This window comes from Microtus pennsylvanicus, chromosome 2, assembly GCF_037038515.1.
Source record: "Microtus pennsylvanicus isolate mMicPen1 chromosome 2, mMicPen1.hap1, whole genome shotgun sequence".
NCBI classification, from domain to species: domain Eukaryota; kingdom Metazoa; phylum Chordata; class Mammalia; order Rodentia; family Cricetidae; genus Microtus; species Microtus pennsylvanicus.
The window spans coordinates 11,909,985-11,930,423 of record NC_134580.1 but is presented as its reverse complement, the minus strand read 5'-3'; the positions used below and the strand labels follow the sequence as shown (position 1 = coordinate 11,930,423).

At 47.5% G+C, this 20,439-nt stretch overlaps 1 protein-coding gene across 3 annotated transcripts in view; it reads left to right on the top strand.

Moving 5' to 3' along the window:
• The first annotated feature begins 2,577 nt into the window (after nt 1–2,577).
• A4galt (alpha 1,4-galactosyltransferase (P1PK blood group)) overlaps nt 2,578–20,439 on the top strand; it is a 30,775-nt gene continuing 12,913 nt past the window's right edge. For 2 of the 3 annotated variants that reach the window (XM_075960155.1, XM_075960157.1), the window contains exon 1: nt 2,578–2,662. The gene's annotated coding sequence lies outside the window, so the exon portion shown is untranslated. Of the gene's footprint in view, nt 2,663–19,086; nt 19,164–20,439 lie in introns of those variants that run through there. The other variant, XM_075960156.1, reaches the window with a different exon arrangement.

Sequence of the window (20,439 nt, the reverse complement as noted above, 5' to 3'; positions counted from 1 at the left end):
TTGGCTTTTACTTAAACCTCAACTTCACTTCAGGAGCCTGAAGACCGATTGAGGCAGGGAGCATGGATAACTGTTATCTCTTTAAAATAATAAAAATTAAAATCTCCTCTCCCTCTCTTTTTTCCTTTTTTTTTTAAAGATACTTTATTTATTTATTATGTACACAGTGTTCTGCCTCCATGTATGCCTGCAGGGCAGAAGAGGGCACCAGATCTCATTACAGATGGTTGTGAGCCACCATGTGGTTGCTGGGAATTGAATTCAGGACCTCCAGAAGAGCAATCAGTGCTCTTAACCTCTGAGCCATCTCTCCAGCCCCTCTTTTTTCCTTTTTTGTTATTTTTATTTTTATTTTTTTTGTTTTTTTGAGACAGGGTTTTTCTGTGTAACGGCCCTAGCTGGAATTCGCTTTGTAGATGAGGCTGGCCTTGAACTCACAGTGATCCACCTGCCTCTGCTCACTGGTTATGTCACTTGCTATTCTTACAAAGGACCTGGGCTCAGCTTCCAGCACCCACGTGGTCACTCACAACCATCTATAATTCTAGTACCATGGGATCTGATGTCCTCTTTTGGCCTCTGTGGGAACGAGGCATGCACACAGTGCAGAAACACATACAGGCAAGAAGCACTCACACACATAAAATAAAAATTAAAAAAAGAAAAAAAGAAACCCTTATTCTCTGGGACTGAAGGCTCTCTCTCTTCAAGACCCTGTCATGGCTGTCAAACTTCTGCTAATGTAGTTTATCTGAAGGGCAGTATGTCCCAGCACCTGTCTACATCAAACCAACAGCCTTCTCAAGATTTTTAAAAATGTGTATGTATACGTGGGTGTGTGCACACATGTGTGGGTTGCAGGTGCTCTCAGAATCCAGCAGAGGGCGTCAGATTCCCTGGAGCTAGAGGTACAGGCAGTTGTAAACCACCTGATGTGGGTTCTAGGAATAAACTTGGCTCCTCATGAAGAACAGCAAACACTTAACTTTTGAAGGGATCTTCAACCCTTAACCCTTCTCCCTCTGGGCCCCCTCACTGAGTAGCCCTAGTTTGGCCTGGAACTCATAGAGACCTGTCTGCCTCTGCCTTCTGAGTGCTGGGATGACAATAATGGGCTGTCCATGTTAATTTTTGAGACGGAATGTCACTGAACCTAGAGTTGGATGTCACTGAGTTAGACAACTAACTGTCTTCCCAAATGTGGAGATTACAGTTGCACCCTGCTGGGACTGGTTTTTTGTTTTGTTTTGTTTTGTTTTTTAACATGGATGGAAGGACTCAAACTCAATCTCATGCTTGTCTTATAAACACTTTCTCCAAGCTAGTCATCTTTTTCCAGACCCTTGTCTGAGGGTCTGTTTGTGTGTATAGTTGTTTTGAAACAGGGTCTCACTGTGTAGCTCTGGCTGTCTTGGAGCTCACTAAGTAGACCAAGTTGGCCTTGAACTCACGGAGACTTGCCAGCCTCTTCCTCCCAGGATTAAAGGTGTGTAGTGTTACACGCAACCTTATTTGGTTGTAAGCCTAGCCTTTAACGGCTGAGCCATCTCTCCAGCCCACACAACGTCATTTGGGTTTTCAGGTGGGAGAAACCTATCTTCCCAGCATTTGTGAGGCAGAGGCAAGTCACAAGTTTAACCACTATAGTTTACACATATATATCCGTTACCAAGAAAGTTGTGGGCTAAAATGAGACCCAGTCTGAAAAATCCAAAACAAAATAAAACTCTGGAGTAAGGAGAACTAATGGGAAAGAGAGGGACAGGCTCGCCAGATGGCTGTCAGTGGGAGGCTGAGGATCTCCTGGAAAAGAAGGGGTGGGCACACCCAAGAACTGGGTAGTGTCAGAACCGGGTTTGGGGGATGAGAGTTGTCTACAGATTCACTTATTCAAAACCTCTTTACCCGGACTGTTCTGAGAGTCAGGATAGAGTGTTTCCATTTTCTCAGAGTCCTGGACGCCAATTTGTGTGGCGAGAGTGACGAAGGGGGGCGGACGTCCAGCAGGGGAGGAGAGCTGGCTGGGAAACTGCCTCTAAGGGACAGCTTGCAGTGGGCCCAGCCCTTCCCTGGATCATAGCAGGCCAGGGAGTGGAGAGTGTTTTCAATAGACGCTGGGAAGTGGCGTCTGGCCGACTCCAGTTCACACTCTCTCCTTCTCAACTGCAGTACATTCAAGTAACTACCCAAACTGCTTTGAGCCTGGATTTTTGTTTTTTTCTTCATCTGTTAAAAAGAGAAAACGGAACCAGGGGTTGGGGACTCATTCCTGTCTTCCCAGCGCTTGGGAGGCTGACGCAAGAGGACTGCTAGGAGTTCGAGGGCAGCGTGGATTAGAGAAAGAACTCTAGGGTCTCAGAATAGGATTGCACGTTGTGTAGCGTGGGTGGCCCGGAGGCTCAGAAAGCGGTTCACACCTGTTGGTTACCGGCTAGCGATGACTCAGGTCGTAGTCCCCGTTCAGTCAACACCCCCCATACCACCCCCCTTCGGGCTTCCTGTAGACTCTGAGGACAAGCTTCAGGCAAAAGGTTGTGCAGGGACCCGCCGGGCAGGGCGGGCTGATCCCGCCCAGGGCTGGAGGGGCGGCGCTCCTGTCCGCTGTGCTCAAGCCACCGCCCTCCAGGGCCGCAGTAGCTGCCCGCCGCCGCGGGAGCCAGAGGTACTTGGGGCTCGGGGTCAAGGCGGCGGGCGGGAGTACTCGTTGGGATCCAGGGCTCCCCTGATCTTGGCATGGCGGGGAGGTGAGCCTCGAGACCCCAGAGGCCCGGGTCCCCGCCTTGCCACCTGTTCCACAGGTGACAATTATCCGCGCACCAGTTCCGCGCTGTGGTCCCTCCATCACCGCCTGTACCCGAGCTGCGCCCCGAAGTTGAGCCCTGCGCGGGCTAGTCTGGGCCGGCTAGGGTTCCGAGATTCACCCCGCAGCCCCGTCGGCTCTTGGTGGGTGAGGTCCACCGGGGAGGGGGACGACTGGGGATCCGAAGCCCGTTGCCAAAGCGCTGCTCGGCGACCTTGCGCGCGCAGGAGTTCTGGGAGGCCGCGGCGTGGCGAGTCCGGGAGAGGACTGGACCACCGCGCGCTGCAAGGAGGGCTGCGGACCGGGTGTCGGCGGCACTGACTTTCCGGATGCTCCGGCCTCGGACCCGCCGCACGGGGAAGGGTCTTTAGGTGGAGGGGATAGCCTGGGAAAGAGCTAGAAAGCAAGGAAAGCCGGCATGGAGCCACTGATCCCAGCGCTCGGTCTGGGGATCAGCACGCTCTCGCCTCTCCTCCAGATGAGAACAATTGAGGTGGAATTGAAGTCTGATGGGATTGGAAGAGGCTGCAGCTAGGAGATTTATCCTATCTACGCGTCTTCGCTGTTAGGGCGAACCCCCTAACCTCCGTTTCCTTGCATGGGGCTAGAAGTTCTCATCTGCTTATCATTCTGCTGAACCTCTCTTTTGCTGGAGATTAAAAAGTCTCTTCGTGGACCCTCTAATCTCTCACGTCCACGGCAATCCAGCTGCTGCAACCCCACCCGGTTCCGAAGTGCCTACCTACCTCTCCCCTACCTGCCCGGCGGGTCTCTCCTCTTTCTGCTTTCTCCTAAAGAATGAGGAATCCGATATAGTAGGGCTGCCCCTGCCCCTCAACTGCACCCGCAATCACCCCAGCCTTTGACCTTGTGTGGGTCCCTAAAACCACCTACGCGCTTTAAGCGGAAGTCCCACAAAGGAAAGTCCTCAAATCAAAGGCCTAAATGCACCGGAGCTGGGTGGAGGGAGAATTGGCCTCCTGGTTTTTGCTGTGTGTGTGTGTGTTTTGTTTTTGACAATGTTTTTCCAGCGGCTCGTGAACCGCTCAGTATGAGGGCTCCTACCTGGAATTCTCTTGGGTTTACTTTCTTTGCTTCAGTTATGGCCCTGCAACTGTCTAGGTTGACAGGATTAGTGTCAGGGAGAGGTTGTGACTCAGTGGGAGGAGTGGCCCAGGGTAGGCCGGGACCTACCGCAGCAGCCCAAATCAGCCTGCTCTGTGACACCTTTGTTGACCGAGCCACCTCAACTACCCTGGTTATTGTTTTGTAATGCATTTGTTTCTTTTAGCTACTGGTACTTTTTGTTTTGAGACAGGGTCTCACTGTGTAGCCCTCAGAGATCTGCCTGCCTCTGCCTCCCGGATACTGGGATTAAAGGCCCTCCCCACCCCCCATGCTGTGCCCACCTAGATACTGTTACATTCTAATAAATGCATACATGTATACATTGCTGGATTTTCCCAGAAAAGAATTAACTGGTCAGTGTGTGAGAATAAGAATGTCTCTCAGCTCGCTCCACTGAAGCCCTGAGTCTTGGCACACTTCCTCAGGCTGTGGGTGTATCTCGGTTTTCCCTAGAAATGAAAAGGAGGAACCCAGGGTTTGTGCGATGTGTCCAGCAGTGCCAGCTCTTCAGTGACGGCTTTGCCCCTTGTCCTGCCTTCCACAAATGGTTCCGTCTCTATTGTAGTTTAGCTTTCTGCTCCTGTCGCTACATGGACATGTTTGAAGAGCTGGGGTTTTTGCCGTGGTGGTTTGGTTTGAGATTTATTTATTTTCTTTCTGTGTCTGAGCATTTTGCTTGTATGTATGTGAACCCCTCTGGTGCCTGGTGTCCTTGGAAGTCAAAAAGGGTGTCCAGTCCTCTTAAACTGGGAGTTGAGTGAGAGTCGTCACGGTGTGGTTCCTGGGAAGCAATCCTGGGTCCTCTGAAAGAGCAACAAGTGCTCTTAACTGCTAAGCTGTCCCCAGCTCTGGGAGCTGAGTTTTATGGGTTTGTTTGTTTAGGGTTTTTTGTTTGTTTTGAGATAGAGTCTCAGGCAGCTCTGTGCAGGCTTCTGCGCTATGTTGTGTTAAGGTGGTCCTTAAGCTTCCAATTCTCTTGCCTCCCAGAATGATGGGACTATAGACTCCAGTGCCCAGTTTTTTTGGGTGCTGGGCATCAAATTTAGGGCTTCATGCAATTTAGCAGTCTAACAACTAGGCTTCACTCCACCCTCCACGAGGAGCAGATTTTTAATTTAATTTTCCTTTGTGTGTGTGGGTGTATGTAGATGGATGTTTACTGAGAGACTTGGCTACATTTAGAAGCTGATTGTGAATAGGCAGAAAAGGGCTCTGCGGAGACCTAGGGTGGAGGAAGTCAATAGTCTGAGGCCCCAGGGGACCCCGGAAGTAGGAGGAAATCAGCCTGTATCTGGGAGAAGTAAGGGCAAGAATTGGGAGAAAGGGGCTCAGAGGGCCCTCTTTGAACTGGCTTTGAGTACCCTTGGGGGAGATGAGACTCTTCAGCAGGGACAGGGCTTATGCACCCCAACTGAAGGATATCTGGGGCTTCCTTGATGCCAGCTGCTAGGGTTGGACTGACTGAGTCTCTGACATCAGGAGTCCTCAGGTGTTGACATCCCCCACTGATAAACACTCCAGGGATGGGGAAATACTTCATGTGGTTATTTCCCTTTGGGGGCTTTGAGTCTGAATAGATTTTAAGAAGTGGAGCCCAGCAGCCCCAGTGTGACTGAATGTCCCTTTCTCCCTCCCTGGGGACCTTCATTTCCTTTTGGGTACAGTGCCCTTCCCTCCTGGGCTGGGAGAATGGCCTTTCTTTCCAGTCTAGACCCTGCACCTCTCCCCTTGGCCCAGGTTCTCCCACAGACTCACCCCATCTGAAAATACAAGCTCTGAGGCCACGCCTGCTAGTGTAAGCTGGTAAACGGGGAGCCTGGGCCACCGTGCACACAAACTATCAAGTGGACCAAACCCAGTGAGTTACTAACAGTGGAAACTTCTCGGCCCGCCCCACCCCCTACCCTCACTCTCGAGCCCAAAGGCGGGATTTTGCGTCCCTCCCTCCAGTTTCTCATTGTTTCTCTTTTCTTGGTCCTCAACTTCTCTCTTAGTCTGCTTGCCCCTCCCCCCCACTTCTTTTCTATCATGGCCCGACCCAGTTCAGTCTGGACTCTTCCCAGATCCCTCTGTCTGTACTTTCTCAGATCTACAATAAAAATCTCCTCAACCATACCTAGGAGTGGTCATGTCCTCATTTTCATTCATGGAGGCAAAGAATATACTCTGCTGCCAAGCTAACCCATGTGTGTGTGCGTGTGTGTGTGTGTGTGTGTGTGTGTGTGTGTGTACATATATTGGGGTGGGTTTTTTTTGTTTGTTTGGTTGGTTTTTGGTTTTGCTTTTTTGAGAGAGGATTTCTCTGTGTAACCTTTGTTGACCTGGAACCTACTCTGTAGACCAGACTGGCCTTGTACTCAGAGATTCGCCTGAAGATACGTGCCACCACCACTCAGCTATATTTTTAAAAAATTACTGTTGCGAGTGTGTGTGTGTGTAGGCACTCGTGTGTGGCGATCAGAGGACAATGCTGTAAAGCTGATTCTTCATGGATATCACGGACTGAGCTTAGGTTTCAAGGCTTTCCCAGCATGAGCCATTTTCCTGTTCTGCCGCCTATTATTAATAATTTTATGTTAATTATGCATGAGCTAGGCAAAGAAGCACTCTACGCTTTTAGGTGTATTTTAATTCAATTGGGTGTGTGAGATGGGGAGATGGAAACAGCCTTGCTGTGTGGTCCAGTTTGGTTCAAACTTGGGTCAATCCTCCTGTCTCAGTCTCCCAAATGCTATGATTACAGGTGTGTGTTACCATGTGTCCAGCTTAATGTTATTTTTTAACCTTCAAAGAATTGTATGTGTGTGAGTGTTTTGCCTGCATATATGTCTGTTCACCGCATGTGTGCCTGTTGCTTTCAGTAGCCAGAGGGGAACAGACACTCATGAGCCTCTATGTGGGTGCAGGAAATCAAATCAAATTCCTCTGCAAGAGCAGTCAGTGCTCTTAACTGCTGAGTCATCTCTCCAGCCCTAATCATTTTAATCTTATTATTTTTTATTTCATTTCTGAGATGGGCTCTCACGTAGTCCAGGCTGGCCTTGAACTCACCTGCAGATTACCTTGAGTTTTTGATCTTCTTTGCCCCTACCTCCCAAATGCTAGGATTATGGAGTGAGCCACCATGTTCACTGTCTACAGTGTTGTGGATAGGACCTAGGGTTTACGTAAATAGATGTGGAACTTTTGTCCTGACCACTGGGTCTCAAATAATCACACATATTAATTACAGAATGTTTGGCCTATAGCTCAGGTTTATTACTAACTAGCTCTTACAACTTAAATTACCCATTTCTGTTCATCTACATTTTGCAGTGTGGCTTTGTGGCTTTACCTGTTTTCTAACATCTTGCTTCCCCAACGGCTGGCTCCGCCCTTCTCTGTATTTTCAGTTTGGCTTTCCTGCCTGGCCTTATTTTGCCTTGCTATAGGTCAAGGTAGTTTCTTTATTAATCAATGAGAGGAGTATATATTCACTGTGTACAGAAGGATTATATCCCACTGCAGGTTTATCCTTGCTAGGCAACCACTACCCACTGAGCAGGAGCCCGGACATGGTTTTCTTTTGTTTCTTTGTTTGTTTTGTTTTGTTTGATGTCAGATCTTTTTTTATAGTCCCAGTTCTCCTGGAACTCCCAATGTAGACCAGGCTAGCCTGGAACTCAGAGAGATCTACCTGCCTCTGCCTCCCCAGTGCTGGGATCAAAGGTGTGCACCACCATTCTGGGCAAGTGTAGAAACTTTCAAGTGGACCAAATCCAGTGCTTTTCTGACTCAGGCAGAAACTTCTAGCCACCCTTTGGAGGATTATTGCAGTCACCTGGGTGTATGAGGCTGCGTGAAGGTCCTGGGGCTCAGGTTCATGGGGCCTTATGGTGCCTTTCACAGGGGATCAGAGGGTAACCTCACCCTGGCCCAAGGAAGCCAACTGCAGTGCCGGTACAGGACAGGAGTGACCCTTGGAGGAACAGGGAAGGTGCTCTTGGGAAGGCCACAATGTCTGTCCTTATTTGTGCCCTCAGGAGGTCAGATGGGTTACAGTAGTTACAGTTGTGACTTATTCCTTAAATCCGAGCACTGGGGAGGCAGAGGTGGGGGATCTCTGTGAGTTCCAGGCCAGCCAATGCTACACAGTGAGACCTTGTCTCAGAAACTGTTGTAATAGGAGCAGCGGGGCTGTGTCCCGCCACCCAGCCGCCCGCACGGCTAGCTTTATACCCGAAATAATTACATGGAAACTGTATTCTTTTAAACACTGCTTGGCCCATTAGTTTCAGTCTCTTAACCCATTTCTAATAATCTATGTAGCACCACGAGGTGTGCTTACCAGGAAAGATCTTAACCTGCGTCTGTCTGGAGTGGGAGAATCATGGCGACTCCTCAACCCAGCTTCTTTCTCCCAGCATTCTGTTCTGTTTACTCCGCCTACCTAATTTTATGTCCTATTAAAGGGCCAAGGCAGTTTCTTTATTTAACCAATGAAACAACAGATAGAAAGATGACCCTCCTCCAATAAGAAACAGGGTTTTTTTGTTTTTTTTTTTTTTGTTTTTTTGTTTTTTTTTGGTTTTTCGAGACAGGGTTTCTCTGTGGCTTTGGAGCCTGTCCTGGAACTAGCTCTGTAGACCAGGCCTCTGCCTCCTGAGTGCTGGGATTAAAGGCGTGCGCCACCATCGCCCGGCCAAGAAACAGTTTTTGTCTTTGGATGGGAGTCAGTAATTTATAGGCAGCATTCCCCTGGATTAGTTACTGCTTTTGATCCTGGAGAAAAGTCTGAGGTAATCCAGTCACATTCAGAGACCTTGTAGGTGTGCGTTGCCTGCATGCTTAGGGAGCGACTTGTGTCCTGATTCAGTCCCCTTTAAGAAGGACCTTGGGGTTTTCTTTCTTTTTTATTTTTTTGGTTTTTCGAGACAGGGTTTCTCTGTAGCTTTGGTGCCTGTCCAGGAACTAGCTCTTGTAGACCAGGCTGGCCTTGAACTCCCAGAGATCCACCTGCCTCTGCCTCCCCAGTGCTGGGATTAAAGGCGTGCACCACCACCACCCGGCCAACCTTGGGGTTTTCTAATCTTTCTGACAGCAAACAAATCTGTGGCCTACGACACCGTGCAAATGTCACCTTTCTGTGGGACAAATCCCCAGAGCACGTTAGCTGCTACAGGGATTGGTATGTGTTCGTGTGTGTGTGTGTGTGTGTGTGTGTGTGTGTGTGTGTGTGTGTGTGTGACTGAGGTCACCCTCTGGTGTGTCCTTGGTTGTCCCCCTTGGTTTTTTTATTGTTGTTGAGACAAACACTGACCTGGAGGCACCAGGTAGGTCAGACTGGTTGACAGTGATCCCAGGGATCCACGTGCCTCTGTCTCCCCATCTCTGCTATTGGTTTTGCCAATTCTGATTAGGTGAGTTGTTATCTGTGTGGTTTCTTTTGCATTTCTTCTCCATTGAAAAGTATCCTGGGGGCCCGAGGATTTGGCCCAGGTGATTGGCTGCTTGCCTAGCATTCATGGAGCCCTGGGTTTGATGGTGCAAAGGCACAATCTCAACAGTCAGGAGGTGAGATAGGAGGATCTGGAGTTCAAGGCCTTGCCCAACTACACTGAGTTTGAGGCCAACAGGGCACCTTGAGATACTGTCTCAAAAAACAGCAACAAAAGAACTCTCCTTGATCTTGCATAATTATTAAAGGGTCATAGTTTATGTTCAAATGTCCTTGTCCATTTTCTTTTGGGGTGATATTTTGTAATTCTGGGATCTCTTTATATTGTAGGAAAAACAGACCTTAGTGATTTGTTAGCCTTAGCCCTGTATTATTTGTTTTTGGTTTTGTTGTTTTTTTTGTTTTGGGACAATGGTGTGGGAGGTCCTTCTTTGTTGCTTTTATTGGTTAATGAATAAAAATACTGCCATAGCCTGTTGATAGGGTAGAACTAAGGTAGGCGGGGAAAACTGGACTGAATGCTGGGAGAAGGAAAGCGGAGCCGCCGCCACTACCTGAGATAGACTTGCTGAAACTTTGCTGGTAGGCCACGACCTCGTGGTGATATACAGATTAATAGAAATGGGTTAAATTAGTATGTAAGAGTTAGCCAATAAGAAGCTAGAGCTAATGGGCCAAGCAGTGATTTAATTAATACAGTTTCTATGTGATTATTTCAGGGCTGAACAGCCAGGAATGAACAAGCGTCCTCACTCCCTCCAACAGGACAAGGCTTTGTTGTTGTTGTTTTAATGTTTTATTATCATTATTATTATTATTTAATCAAGACAGGGTTTCCCTGTGTATCCCTGGCTCCCCTAGAACTCATTTTGTAGACCAGGCTGTCCTTGAACTCATAGAGATCACCTGCCTCTGCCTCCTGAGAGCTGGGATTAAAGGCGTGCGCCACCACCGCCCAGCTAATTTCTTCCTTTCTGCTTGCAGGGGTACAGTGGGTACAACAGTGAGCAGCAGTGACTGGGCTGGCCACTGTATATACATGTTAAGGCCCAGCCCCAGGGGATGAACCTGAGATTCCACATCTCCCTGGGTATGAATCTGGCCCCTGACTTTTGTGTTAGTCTACATAATTTAAGGACATAGGCCTTGATTTCTTCCTTACTAAAAATTAATGCAGGCTGCTTTTTTTTTAATGTTTCTTTTTTTTTTTTTTTTTTTTTTCGAGACAGGGTTTCTCTGTGGTTTTGGAGCCTGTCCTGGAACTAGCTCTTGTAGACCAGGCTGGTCTCGAACTCACAGAGATCCGCCTGCCTCTGCCTCCCGAGTGCTGGGATTAAAGGCGTGCGCTACCACCACCCGTCCCAAAAAAAATGTTTCTTAATATCACTTGGGACCCTTGGGTTTATTAATATGATTAATTATATGAATGTATTTCTAATATCAAATCACAAATGAATTCCATTTAGATTGGTCATTTTATTCTTTTAATCTTGTTTTGAAATCTCCCTCTCTCTCTGTACCCCCGTTTTTCCAGATAATCTTGAATTCCTGATCCTCTTGCTGCCCCCCTCCCCAGTACTGGGATTATAGTCTGTGCTGACACTGGCAGTTTTCTTTCTTTGTATTTTTTCTGATACTTTCTTTACAATCACTTAAATTGTTTGGTCTTATACTCTTTGTTACTGGTAGTAATGATCTTTGGTCATTCTTGTAACTGTATCGGTAGTTGTCCTATGACCTCCACATGCTTGCCATAGCACGCACACACCCCCACCCCACACCCCCTACACACACACAGAACAAGCAAATAAATAATACAACTTTCAATTAAAATATTTTTCTTCTTAAAGATACGTGAGTTCAAATATAAATTTGGGGTCAAACTGTTTAAAAGAGAGCTAAGTGAATACATCCGGTACTGAATACAATCTCCAATCTTCCCTGCCATGTGATGGGGCGGAAAAATTCTTTAACCAGCCTGGGGGGGGATTTTGCTTTTTAAAAACTGGTCCTAGCTGGTAGGTGGTGGGTCACGCCTTTAATCCCAGCACTCAGGAAGCAGAAGCAGGCAAATCTCTGTGAGTTCGAGGCCAACCTGGTCTACAAGAGCTAGTTCCAGGACAGGCTCCAAAGCTACGGAGAAATCCTGTCTTGAAAAACAAAACCAAAACAAAACAAAAAAAACCCTGTGGTCCTAGAAGCTGGAGAGAATCTACTCAGTCGTTAAGAGCGCTGGCTATTCTTGCAGAGGACTGGTTTACAGGTCTAGCACCAATATGGCTCACAAACATCCGTGACTCCAGTTCCAGGGGATCTGATGCCCTCTTCAGGAATGAGGCAGGCACATGGTGCAACTACAGACGTACAAGCGAAAGACTCAGACATGTAAAGTAAAAATAAATAAACCTGGGACTGGAGAGATGACTCAGCTGTCAAGAGCCCTGGCTGCTCTTCCAGAGGACCCAGGTTCGATTCCCAGCTCCCACATGGCAGCTCACATATAGGTCTGTCTATAACTCTAGTTCCAGTGGATCCAAAATCTTCACAGACATAAATGCAGGCAAAGCACCCATGCACGTGAAATAGAAATAAATAAAAAATTAATAAACCTGAAAACATATTAAAACTGTCAGTGCCAAGCCTGGAGACACAGGAGGGAGGTAGGAATGGATGGATCTCTGTGAGTTCCAGGCCAGCCTGATCTACATAGTGAGCCCCATTTAAGCAGAGATAATGTAGTGAAACCCTGACTCAATAAAATCAAGCCAAACCAAACTGTTCTGAGCCAGCAAAATGCCTTAGAGTAGTGATTGTTAACCTGTGGGCCATGACTTTCTAGGGGTCTCAGATCAGATATTTACATTATAATTCATAACAGTAGCAAAATTATAGTTATAAAGTAACAGTGAGATGTTATGGCTGGGGGTCACCGCAACACAAGGAAGTGTATTAAAGGGTCGCAGCGTTAGGAAAGTTGAGAACCACTGCCTTAGTGGGTAGAGGCACCTGACTTGTGATCTGGTAACCTGAGTTCAGGTTTCCAAACCCATGTTAAGTTGTTCTCTGATCTCCACACGTGTAATCCTACTACAACCCATCACACACACACACACACACACACACACTAAAAGCAAATGTCTTAGGGTTTCTATTGCTGTGATAAAAAGCATGACCAAAAGCAACTTGGGAAGGAAAGGGTTAATTAATTTTATCTTTGAGTTTTGTAGTTCATTGTTTAGGAAAGTTATGGCGGAACCCGAAGGCCAGAGCTGGTGATGCAGAGGCCTTGGAGAGGTTACCTGGAGAGCTCACTGCTTTGCTAGGAAAGCTTGCTCAGCCTGCTTTCTTACACAACCCAGGACCATCTGCCCAGGGATGGCACCACCAGCAATGGGCTGGGCCTTCCCCATCTTCACTAGATAAGAAAATGCCCTACAGGCTTGCCTACAGCCTGATCTTATGGGAGCATTTTCTTTTTCTTTCTTTCTTTCTTTTTTTTTTTTTTTTTTTTTTTTTTTTGGTTTTTCGAGACAGGGTTTCTCTCTAGCTTTAGAGGTTGTCCTGGAACTAGCTCTTGTAGACCAGGCTGGCCTCGAACTCACAGAGATTCACCTCCCTCTGCCTCCCAAGTGCTGGGATTAAAGGCCTGCCACCACCGCCCGTCGGGAGCATTTTCTTAATTGAGGCTCCCTCCTCTCAGTTAGCTTGTATCAAGTTGATACAAAAGTAGCCGGCACACATAACAAAAGCTCCATGACTCCACCGTCCTGATTTAGGAAGGATTTTCCCCCCTTCTTTGTCTAAGTGGTTGTTCTTCTCTTTCTCTTGCTTAATCTCTGGTTTTTTTTAATTTTAAAAGATTACTTGCCGGGCGGTGGTGGCGCACGCCTTTAATCCCAGCACTCGGGAGGCAGAGGCAGGCGGATCTCTGTGAGTTCGAGACCAGCCTGGTCTACAAGAGCTAGTTCCAGGACAGGCTCCAAAGCCACAGAGAAACCCTGTCTCGAAAAACCAAAAAAAAAAAAAAAAAAAAAAAAAAAAAAAAAAAAAAAAAAAAAAAGATTACTTTATGTATATGAGTTTTCCTAAAGTATGTGTGTGGACTATGTGCCTGCCTGTTCCTGAGGAGGTCAGAAGAAGGCATCAGATGTCCGAGGATTGGAGTTACAGATGGTTGTGAGCTACTGTGTGGGCGCAGGGCATCAAACCTGGGTCCTCTGCAAGAGCAGCAAGTGCTCTTAATCAAGTAGAATCACCTCTCTGGCCCCTCTCTGATTTTTATATAGAGTCTCGCCCTGTAGTCCAGATTGAGCTTGAACTCTTAGATTCCCCTGCTCCAGAGTCCTGGGATCAAGGGACACATAGCCTGGTTTGCATGGGGATATAAAGATAAAATACTCCAGCCACATTTTTGAGCAGCATTTATCATTTGAACAAAGAGATGTCATTTATCTGTCCTCCTCACCTTCATCATGGCTCTGCCTCATTTTAGCTGATACTGTGAGCAGTTCTAGGGGAGATTCTTAGTTCTGCCATCTTTCAGGGGAGTTGAGGCATGTAACATGAATTCGAATTATGAATGAAACCCTGAGCCAGATACTAGGGGGCGAAAGCTGAAGGCTCAGAGAAGCAGAGCAGACAGCTACTAGAGAGACCTTTCACCTCTATCAATGTTCAGACCAAAGGGGCAATTCTGTCCTCAGACTGCAGGGGCGATCCTCCCCAGACTGCTCCGAGCTCTCATCTCCTCCCGCCTTACCTTGCTCTCTCCTCCCAGCCATATCCCTTCCTGTCCCCACCTCCCTAGTGCTGGGATCACCTTTGTGTGAGCTCTGTTTCTCTTTTAAAGAGATTCAGCCTTGTGTAGCCCAGGGTGGTTTTGAATTAGCAGAGATCCCTTTTGCCTTTGTCTCCTTAGTCCTGGGATTAAAGGTGTGTATCACAACTCCCTGGCCTCTAGTGGCTTGGCTGTGCACTCTGATCTTTTTTTTTTTTTTTTTTTTTTTTGGTTTTTCAAGACAGGGTTTCTCTGTAGCTTTGGTGCCTGTCCCGGAACTAGCTCTTGTAGACCAGGCTGGCCTCGAACTCCCAGAGATCCGCCTACCTCTGCCTCCCGAGTGCTGGGATTAAAGGCATGCGCCACCACCGCCCGGCTTTGTGCACTCTGATCTTTAGGCAAGCCTTATTGGTTAAAACGCAAACAAAATCTCACTACAGAGGGACACAGCACATTTGTGAAGATCAGAGGATAATGTTCCTTCCGCTGTGGGTTCTGGGGTTCGACTCAGGTCATCAGATTTACACAGCAATTGCTTTTCATCTGCTGAGCCGTCTTCTTGGCCCAGTGACTATAGTTCTTAGGGTAAAAGCCAGGGCTCTAATCATAGCAGCCCATTAAACTCAGGAAGGCCACCTGCCCCAGAGGCAGTTGAGAGGAGTAATAGCAAAACCCAGGTTTAGTTGATAGCATGGGAAAAGGAATGAAGAAGTCCAGTAACTTCCAATTTAGGTTTAAATGGTAGAAAATTAGGGAAGGGGCAAAGGGCATGCCTAATGAAACAGTCCTGGTTGAGCTGTGATCTGGCTGGTCATCAACCATATCCTGGTTGAGCAATGTGCTCATACCCTTGCTGTCATTGCTCAAGTGTTCCTCCAAGATGACCTCTGTCCAAGGGTGTAATCTTGTCTCCTCTTCATTGATAATTCTTTTCAGTTGGGCATTGGTCTCTAGGTAGGAGCGTGTGTCTGTCTGTCTGTCTCAATCCTTCCTGCTTCAGCTTCCCACGTGTCACTGACCCGTTCCTGTTCCTCCCTCCCTCCTTTTATTTTGTTTTGTTTTTTGTTTTTCCTGCTTCTTTGTTTTTTGTTTGTTTTGGTTTTTTGTTTGTTTGTTTTGACAGGGTTTTTCTGTGGAGCCCTGGCTGTCGGGGAGCTCCTGCTGTGACCAGGCTGACCTTAAAACTCAGAGATCGGCCTGCTCTTGCGTCCTGAGTGCTGAGATTTAAAGCCATGTACACCATGCCTGTTGAAATTTTTTTCTTATTTATGTGTGTGTGTGTATGTGTGACATGTGGGGGTGCCCATGGAGGTCAGAAGAGGAAGTTGGATCCCCTGAAGCTGGAACCCATGCCTCACATGGGTTCTGGGAAATGGACTTGGTAATGGGTTTTCTGTACCCTGATAATAGATTTCTCAGCTGACTTGACAAAGCGGATCGAGCCGAATTGAACATGCACAGGTTTATTTGAGCAAAGCAACTCCCGGATGAGTTTTGCAGCCCCAGAAATTGAGGCAGGAGAAGTCACAAGCCTGAACTAAAGCAGGGAGCTTATAGGTTGTAGATGAGGGCAGATGATGTGTCTGCCACAGGCTGGGTTTGTGCCCAAGTGTGATCAAAAGCTGGAATGCCTGGGCGGGGACTTGGGCTGCTGTAGACTCCAAGAACACAGAACTGGGTATTTTGATGCTTTCCCTTTGTTGGCGATTCTCTGAGAGGGCACAGTTTGGAGACAGAGAGACAGGGATCTGGATCAGGCAGGAAAGTTACTGCTGTCGGCTGGAGGTTCCAACTGAACATCCCCATCTTTCTGGGTATATGAGTTGCCGGTTCAAACCTGACTACTTCCTGTGGGCATGAAACAATGTGGGGAGTCAGGAGATGAACTTGTGCTCAGTGGAAGAAGCATTTGGTTAACCACCACCTTGGAGACCCTCAGGAGTCTCTTTTCTTCTGGGAGGAAGCAGAAAATGCAAGTTGCTAGGAGAGAAAAATAGATTATTACCACCGGCTGTCTGAGTGGGACTGGCCATGGGAAGAGTGAAGACTGCCAGAAAGAATGGAATGGAGGTGTTGTGCCCCCCAAAATCAAGTAGGAAACCGAGTCCTGTGTGTAAAAGCAAAGAGCCTTTATTCTAGCTTGAGCTTGTAGTCTCCATCTGTCCAGCACAGCGGTTGAGAACAGAGAGTGCCAAGCCCAGTTAGGATAGGGTTTTTATCATAGTAGAGGTTGTGGTGAGGGAATTTCCAGGGTTCAGGGCCCTGATTGACTGATATTTGTCTAGGGGTCTTGGCAAAAGGAGAATTAATTGGTGAGTCCTTGGCTCAGGGACCTCTGGTGGTCTCAGCTAATCTTATCTAATGGTTGGAATGTTAAGTACTTCCCTCTAGATGGTGGCCCTCCCTGGGTGGTGTCAGTTTAAGGCTAGAACCCAGTGCTGCGTGCCACGTCAGCTGTGCGGCCTGGGCCCCACAGGAGGTGTGCCCTGGTTTTGTTAGCAAAGTTCTTCAGACAGCTTCTGGAGTGAGTGGGTGTTAGTTTCCACCAGACCAGATCCGTTGATTCTGTGGCGGCGCTTTTTCCCCAGGAACATGCAGGTGCCTGGAGAACAGCTGGGACAGATTTACACCTCGGTGTCATAGCAACGGCTGTGATTTTGGGTTAAAAGGCGTGAACACTTTTCCCATGTCCAGAGAGCCTGGTTTTAGCCCGATGAGACATTCCTTTAAGTCTACACTTAGAAGAAAACCAGGGGAAGTTTACAATCTTGAGCTGGTGGCTGAGTAGTCGGCGCTGTATCGGTTCATTAGAACTCCGTGTGTCAGTGCTAAAGCCCTGAACCTCTGCCGTTCCAGCGTAACAATAGCATAGGAAGGGGAGAGAAGTCCCAAACAGCTTTACATGCCTTACACCATTTAGTTATGCCTTTACAACTTAAATCATCTCCTGTGTTCCTTTAGTGCAAAGGTGTATATCCTGAAACCTGTTTATCCTTTACTATCAAGTCTTTGAACAAGGCAAACCTCTCTGTTTTTGTTTTCCCGAGACAGGGTTTCTCTGTGTAACCATGGCTGTCCTGGAACTAGCTCTGTAGACCAGACTGGCCTCAAACTCACAGAGATCCACCTGCCTCTGCCTCTCGAGTGCTGGGGCTAAAGGTGTGCACCACCACCCAGCTCCCATTTGTGTTTTTTAACAAGAAACTTAACTAAGGAACTAACTAAAAAAACTACCACGGTGGTTGTAGCCTTGGGGTGCGGACTGTAAAACTGGCAAAGCTGTCAGTAGCCTAGTCATCAAACACCATCAGATCTGTGGAGGATACAGTTCACCTGAGTAAGCAGAATTGAAGACCAAGTAGCTTCCAAATCTGTTAACAATGACAGGGACTTACTAGCTACCTAGATAGCTACCCCAGGTTCTGCCCTGGTCATTGGGGACAGGGGTCCCCAGACAGTATCAGTCTTCAGCTGCCGGGCCGAGAAGATCTGACAGACTTTCCTGTGGAGTAGGAACTTGGGGGCCTGACCGATCTTGTCTAGGCAAAGCGGGACAATCAATTCCCCAGTGTACTGCTTGTCCACAGTCTGAGCAAGATCTTGGCAGCAGTTGAGGTGAAAAGCAGTTTTTACTGCTCCTTAACTAGATTGGCTCCATTTAAAGCAAGCCCCAGGTGGAAATTCTGTGCCCGCCATCTTTGGAGGATAAAGGGTACTACTAGGAGTTGGCATGTCTCTATCAGGAAAAGCCTTTTTATTAAACATTTTAAATGCCATATTCTCTGATCTCTGAAGCATTTGAGGATCATAATCAGATAAGTATATCTAAACTAGACAAAAGCAGTTTGTTTCTAGTTTCAGATATGAAAACATATCTGAGAAGCTAAATCTGAACAAATCAAGGGATTTGATCCTTTATGAAGTGACTTGACTATTAACTTGTAAGTTATATAATGTATAACTTATAAGTCTTGTAAGATTAGGGTTTTATAGCTTCATCCCTGTTCAGGCTAGTCTTAAAAAATGACAATTTCTGAATGGAACTTCCTTTAACTCATAAACACAGTCCGCAGAGAGATTGGTGTCTTTCCTGATCCTTTTACAGTGCACCACTATAGAACACAACAGTTTTCTTCTGTATGACTCAGTTTACCAAACTGCTACAGCTTAACGATGTTAGTGTTATGGTAAAAGTAAAATGCTGTGGTTCCCTGAGGGGGGCAGCGACAGAAACGCTGCAGGTCCCCAAGTGGCGGCAGTGGGCAGCGGGTCCCAAGACCACTGTGGCCCATGAAGGCAGCCAGCCAGTCCTGGGTTGGGAGCCCCTGAGTGGCCCGAGGGCCAGTGGGTCCTAGACAAGGGGCCGCATGGTGGGTGAGAGATCAGGATGGATAACTACCATGAAGAGGAAGTGGGTATTTAGTGGGTTATGGAAGGAAAAGGGGAGAAGGGAGAGAGGCAGAAAGAGAGAAACGGGGGAGAGGAAAAGTGGGGAGAAGGGAGAGAGACAGAAAGGAAGAGCTCGGACTGCAGGCAGGAAAACGTGAAAACCCACAAAAACCACCACAGGGCCTATAGAAGAGCGGCCTCTCTCTACGGGTGGGGTGTTAAAGAAACTCAGAAGCCAGAGAGGCTAGAGGCCACTCTGAGCAGTCTCTCACGGCAGGGACCATTTACGACTGGTCCAAAAGAAAAGAAAGAAAAGGGAGAAGGAAAAGTCCGAGGGACCCTGGGCCCCCAAATTGAATGACTGCACAGCATGTGCAGTGCTAACTAGCGGGGAGGGCCAACCCTGGGTCGTCCGTCACATTTTTAGCTATGGGAAGCAACCAGAGACGAACATGAGCGAAGGCTGTGGTTGGGGGCTGGAAGGGGAAAACTCACCACCGGAGCTGCTGGTGTGCTTAGACGTCGGTGTTTAGGCAGAGCTGTTGTGAAGAAACCTGGTTCCGGAGCCCAGGGTTCCACGTGTCCTCAGCCAGCAGCCACGTGTTGTTTCCCAGGACAGCTCCGATTTGGAGGTACAAGTTTTAAGTTAACTTTTGTTATAGACTTTTAACCATATCTAATTCCCTTAGCTTTTTTTCTTTTCTTTTCTTTTCTTTTCTTTTCTTTTCTTTTCTTTGTGCCTTCAACCAAATGAAGGCAGAGACGCCAGACGTTCATCTTGTTTCTAACTCAACCTAAGAAGCCTGTGCTTTTTTTTTTAAATATTTATTTGTTATGTATACAATAGTCTGTCTATGTGTATGTCTGCAGGCCAGAAGAGGGCACCAGACCCCATTACAGATGGTTGTGAGCCACCATGTGGTTGCTGGGAATTGAACTCAGGACCTTTGGAAGAGCAGGCAATGCTCTTAACCACTGAGCCATCTCTCCAGCCCGAAGCCTGTGCTTTTGATAAAAGCAACTTCCTAGCCATATGGGAGTATTGGCATATTTTTGAGAACCATGGCTCCTTTCTGGGGAACTAGGGTCCTGGGAACTTGATTACTGCCAAATCTGGCCCAAGCCAGTGGATTTTGAGTTCTTGTCTTGGGGAGTTTGAAGAATAAAACTGATGGACCATGGAGTGTGACTTTTAGGAGGGAGGGAATGAGTTTTGAGTTGGGAATGGAGCTGTCTTGAGTCATGTAAACAGCTACGTGGCAAAGGGGCAGGGGAGGGGGAGAGGCGTCAGACACTAAGAAACCCAGCCTGCCTTCATGGCAGCTCTGTCATTTATGAGCACGCTGAACTCTCTCTGTTTGCTTCTTAGCTTTTACCCCTTGGTAAGATGGGGAAGATGGTGCAGCCAATGTAAGGGGCCACGCCCACTGTCTTCCTGCTCTCTTGCTAGGTTTTCAGGATGTTTTGCTTTGGGTTGGGTTTTGCTTTGGGCTTTGCTGGGGTGTGAATCTCGCACCTGAACGGCTCTAGTCAAGAGCTCTATCAATAAGTGGTGTCCCACCCTCCCTGCTGGTTTTGTTGTGGTTTGAGATAGTGTCTCATGAATTTACAGAGATCCACTTGCCTCCTGAGTTTCTGGGACCCTGGACTCTGATTATATGTAACCACAGGCTCCTTCCACAGGTTCCTGAGGAATACTGACTGTAGGCTTTTGTCTGTCCACCAATAATCTTTCAGGATTTAGCCTGAGCTGAGAGATTGGGACCTAACAACTGGGTTGCCATATTTTCACGGTCAATTTCTTCTCCTCCTTTTTCTTCTCTTTTAATTTGCAGGAAGTCAGAGGGCAACCTTCTGGAGCTGTTCTCTCCTTCCCTCTCCTTCCACCAAGTGGGTTCTGGGGACTGA